This window comes from Bufo gargarizans, chromosome 3, assembly GCF_014858855.1.
Source record: "Bufo gargarizans isolate SCDJY-AF-19 chromosome 3, ASM1485885v1, whole genome shotgun sequence".
Classification (NCBI taxonomy): domain Eukaryota; kingdom Metazoa; phylum Chordata; class Amphibia; order Anura; family Bufonidae; genus Bufo; species Bufo gargarizans.
In genome coordinates, this window is record NC_058082.1 from 22,614,141 (window position 1) to 22,620,140 (window position 6,000).

The following is a 6,000-nucleotide window of genomic DNA, read 5'->3' on the forward strand; positions in this document are numbered from 1 at the left end:
AGGACATTTGTACGCTGCGCTGGGACACGGAAGTGGATGTGGTTGCAGATAGTGCTTGCAAAGGTCTAGGTGCAGGGCGGGATGTATCCAGGCCTGCGCCTTCGACAGGGGATTGGCCAACACAAACCACAGGAGAAGAGTAGGCAGTGGTGTGACCCGCAGACACAGATTGTGGACCCAAGCGTTCGTCCCACTTATTACGGTGCTTGAATGCCATGTGGCGGATCATGCTGGTGGTGGTGAGGTTGCTAGTGTTCAGGCCCTGGCTCATTTTTCGTATGGCACAGGTTGCAAACTACTATTCTTTTGTCGTCGAAACTTTTCACAAAAAAGCGCCATACTACGGAACATCTACCCCTCATCATCCACCTCATTGAACACTAATTGCCGTTCCCCACAGTCATGTTCTTGTGACTGTAGATGTTCAAGAGATTGGAAATCAGTGCACAAGATCTCATGTCCCTCTTCAAGCATGCTTGGCGAGAGGGCCAATTCAAGTAATGGCAATGAAAAGAGGTCCTCGGAATATCCAAGTGTGGGATCACTTGTTTGGCCAGACTGTAAATGGTGGGAGGAAGGAGGATCAGGGTGAGGATTGTGTTGACCAGACTCCTGGCTACTGAGACTGAACTTCGTGGAAGACAGGGTGGTGCTTAACTGACTTGAAGCATTATCTGCTGCAATCCAACCGACCACCTGGTCAAACTGGTCTGACTTCAAGAGTGGTGTTCTGTGCCGCCCTGCAAACTGAGACATGAAGCTAGGTATCTTGGATGATTGTTTTTCTTGTGCTCTAGCAGCAGGCACTGTTTCTCTACGCCCAGGGCCACGGCCTCTGCTTGCCCCATCAGCATCACGTGCACATCTCCGTCCCTTACTGCTAGCCTTCTTCATATTAAATGTGATATATGCTTGAAAGTATGTCACACGTACATTAGCGTAGGATTTGGAAGTGTATGTGCAAAAAAATGTACAAAGGTGTTTGTGATGAGGAAACGTTATACAGGACAGGTTCCACAGGTAATGTCACAGTTCGCAGTGTCTACGGAAAAAGTGTACTGGATGTGACTGATATTTTAGAGATGAGTACACTTTAAACGGGAGATGTGGCGCAAATAATTTAAGTGTTCGCAGTGGACACCATCTACGGAAAAAGTGCACTGGAAGTCACTGATATTTTAGGGATGCGCACACTTTAAACAGGAGATGTGGCACGAATAATCTTACTGTCCACAGGGGACACCGTTTATGGAAAAAGTGCACTGGATGTCACTGATATTTTAGGCATGCACACACTTTAAACAGGAGATGAGGCGCGGATAATGTAATTGTTCGCAGCGAACACCGTCTACGGAAAAAGTGCACTGGATGCCACTGAAATTTTAGGGATGAACATAATGTACACAGGCGCAAATAATTTAACTGTCCGCAGCGGCTTATTACACAGTATTTTGCGCAGGATGCGCAAAAAATATATATTGCTGCTGTCACACACAATAGTCCTTAAAAGGACTTTTGCGTCTCTGAAAAGTTTTTTGTCTAAAAATCTTCCTATTACACTCCTTACACTGTGTGTCCCTTACTATGCACAGCTCTCCCTAACACTGAGCAATTTAGAGCAGGTTGCGCTCCAAACATATATTGCTGCTGTCACACACAATAGCCCGTACAAGGACTTTGGGGTCTATGAAATGCTTTTTGTAGAAGAATTTCCTTCCATTACACTACCTACACTTTCTGTCCCACCATATGCTCAGCTCTCCCTGACTTTGATAGAGCCAAACACGCATCATTGGGTGGTATATAGCACCAAATGACTCGTTTCGGCCAGCCAATCACTGTAATGTTAGTAGCCAACATGGCTACTGGCATTACAGTGAGGGCAGTACTTACCTGCATGGTTATTGGCTGTTTAGCAGCCGCAAAACGTGCGGGTTGGAGACTCGAGTATTGCGCTCGAGCACATGTGGTATTCGGCCGAGTACCGCCATGTGCCGAGCATAGCGATGCTCGAGCCGAACTGATATTCGGCCAAGCATGCTCGCTCAACACTAGTGCTGACATTTGCTTAATTACTGTGTGGTATTTTCTGTGTAAAATCTATGTATAACTTACAAGCTGTGTCATCAAAATACTGTCCTAAGAATTACAAAGTTTTTAGCTGTAAACAAATATTAGGTCATGCCTATTGTCCTATAACACTGGTTAAAGAACACTTAACAATTTTTTTTTTTTAGATGGCCACAGCATTAGAAGCATCATACACCAACCAATACATACCACTATTTAGGAAAGTTTCTATATTAGTTGTCTGACAAAGCAAATGCACACATTTTTCCAAATGTCCCAGTTTATGCAAAAAATTGCTACTTTTGGGCCATTTTACGACACGTAAAAATAAAAATAAAATGTCACTACTACAGATGAGCGAATCGAAGCTGATGAAGTGGAATTGGGTCTGAATTTCAGGAAAAATTTGATTCGCAACAAATGCGAATTTCCTCACATGGCAGATGGCCGCCTACCAAAACTCACAGACCGGGCAAGGAGGGCATTAATCATAGAGGCAGCACAGAAACCTGAGGTTACCCTGGAGGAGCTGCAGAGTTCCACAGCAGAGACTGGAGTATCTGTACATAGGACAACAATAAGCCGTACACTCCATAGAGTTGGGCTTTATGGCAAAGTGGCCAGAAGAAAGCCATTACTTTCAGCTAAAAGCAAAACGTTGAGTTTGCAAAAAGGCATGTGGGAGACTCCCAAAATTTATGGAGGAAGGTGTCTGATGAGACAAAAATTTAACTTTTCGTCTATCAAAGAAAACGCTATGTCTGGCGCAAACCCAACACATCACATCACCCAAAGAACACCATCCCCACAGTGAGACATGGTGGTGGCAGCATCATGCTGTGGGGATGTTTTTCAGCAGCCAGGACTGGGAAACTGGTCAGAGTGGGGGGAAAGATGGATGGTGCTAAATACAGGGATATTCTTGAGCAAAACCTGTACCACCCTGTGCGTGATTTGAGATTAGGAAGGAGGTTCACCTTCCAGCAGGACAATGACCCCAAACACACTGCTAAAGCAACACTTGAGTGGTTTAAGGGGAAACATGTAAATGTGTTGAAATGACCTTGTCAAAGCCCAGATCTCAATCCAATAGAAAATCTGTGGTCAGACATAAAGATTGCTGTTCACAAGTGCAAACCATTCAACTTAAAGGGGTTGGAGCAGTTTTGCAAGGAGGAATGGGCAAAAATCCCAGTGGTAAGATGTGGCAAGCTCATAGAGATTTACCCAAAGTGACATGGAGCTGTGATTGCCGCAAAAGGTGGCTCTGCAAAGTATTCACTTTAGGGGGGTGAATAGTTATGCACATTGACTTTTTCTGTTATTTTTTCCTATTTGTTGTTTGCTTAGCAATAAAAAAAAACATCTTCAAAGTTGTGGGCATGTTCTGTAAATTAAATCCTCAAACAATCAATGTTAATTCCAGGTTGTGAGGCACCAAAATACAAAAAAGTCAAGGGGGGTGAATACTTTTGCAAGGCACTGTATGTACCACCTTAATCACTGTATGTATCACCTATTAGATAGGTGGGGCAAAAGTGCACATGAATACTACTCCCAAGATAGGAGCATATTCACAAATGAAGGTGCCACTCCTTCAAGACAAGTTAAACAAATCATGGTGAAAAAAAAGAAACAAACATCCTGCACGATATGATAATGAATGTTGCGGATGTACATGGCTACATTTATACAGTCATATGGACTAAGTCCTTACTCTATTGATAAAATCTGAGACACTTGGTCAATACATTTTGATCAAAACAAATCTAAGCAGATTTAGCGTATGACCCGCCTGAACTGAGACCACCTTGTCGCTTGGTAGGTGGGCTTAGATATGTTTTGATCAAAATGTATTGACCAAGTGTCTCAGATTTTATAAATAGCGTGAGGGGTTAGTCCATATGTTTTGCTTGCAACTATTATTATAGTTCATTATTTTCTGTGACTGTATAAATGTAGCCATGTACATCCTCAACATTTATTATCATATTGTGCAGGATGTTTTAGAAAAAAAAAATCTGTGATTTGTGTAACTTGTCTTGAAGAACTGGCACCTTAATTTGTGAATACGCTCCTATCTTGGGAGTAGTATTCATATGCACTTTTGCCCCACCTATCTAATAGGCAACATTGATTAAGGTGGTACATATAGATGTGTGTGCTCCTCCTCCCACCGGTTGCTGCTGCACATGGAGGTAACTAGTCGCAACACACTATACGCACTTCACTGTTGCAGTTATTTGTGGCAAAAACGTTTAGTGGCCTATTTCAGTTCTGAAAGAAAAATATATACGCGTTTCACTGTTGCAGTTATTTGTGGTGAAAGCGTTTAGTGGCCTATTTCAGTACAGAAAGAAAAATATATACGCATTTCATTTCTGCAGTTATATGGGATGAAAGCATTTAGTGGTCTATTTTAGTACAGAAAGAAAAATATATAAGCACTTCACTGTTGCAGTTATTTGTGGTGAAAGCATTTAGTGGCCTATTTCAGCACAGAAAGAAAAATGTCTACTCACTTCACTGTTGCAGTTATTTGTGGTGAAAGCGTTTAGTGGCCTATTTCAGTACAGAAAGAAAAATATATACTCACTTCACTGTTGCAGTTATTTGTGGCAAAAGTGTTTAGTGGCCTCTGTCAGGTTAAAATAAAAATATATATGCACTTCACTCTGGCAGTTATTTGTGGTGAAAGCGTTTATTGGCCTATTTCAGTACAGAAAGAAAAAATGAATCTTATTTCACTGTTGTTATTTGCAGCAAAAGCATTTTGTGGCCTATTTCAGTACAGAAATAAAAATGTATTCTCAGTTTACTTCTGCAGTTATATTTGTTGAAAGAGTTTAGCGGCCTATTTCAGTACATAAAGAAAAATATATACGCACTTCACAGTTGCAGTTATTTGTGGCAAAAGCGTTTAGTGGCCTATTTCAGTACAAAAAGAAAAATATAAACGCATTTCACTGTTGCAGTTATTTGTGGTGAAAGCATTTAGTGGCCTATTTCAGTATTTCAGTATAGAAAGAAATATATATACGCATTTCACTTCTTGCAGATATATGTGGTGAAAGCGTTTAGTGGCCTATTTTTAGTACAGAATGAAAACTATATACTTATTTCAGTGTTGCAGTTATTTGTTTTGAAAGCATTTAGTAGCCTATTTCAGTACATAAAAAAAAATATACGCATTTCACTTCTGCAGTTAAATGTGGTGAAAGAGTTTAGTGGCCTATTTCAGTACAGAAAGAAAATTATATACACATTTCCCTTCTGCAGTTATAAGTTGTTAAAGCGTTTAGTGGCCTATTTCAGTACAGAATGAAAAATATATACACACTTTACTGTTGCAGTTAATTGTGGCGAAAGCATTTTGTGGCCTATTTTAGTACAAAAAGAAAAATATATTCTTAGTTTACTTCTGCAGTTATATTTGTTGAAAGTGTTTAGTGGCCTATTTCAGTACAGAAAGAAAAATATATACGCACTTCACTGTTGCAGTTATTTGTGTTGAAAGCGTTTAGTGGCCTATTTGAGTATAGAAAGAAATATATATATGCATTTCACTTCTGCAGTTAAATGTGGTGAAAAAGTTTAGTGGCCTATTTCAGTACAGAAAGAAAAATATATACACATTTCACTTCTGCAGTTATTTGTCGTTAAAGCGTTTAGTGGCCTATTTCAGTACAAAAATAAAAATATATACACACTTTACTGTTGCAGTTATTTGTGGCGAAAGCATTATGTGGCCTTTTTTAGTACAAAAAGAAAAATATATTCTCAGTTTACTTCTGCAGTTATATGTATTGAAAGTGTTTATTGTCCTATTTCAGTACAGAAAGAAAAATACAGTCATGTGAAAAAATTAGGACACCCTATGAAAGCATGTGGTTTTTTGTAACATTTTTAATAAAAGGTTATTTCATCTCC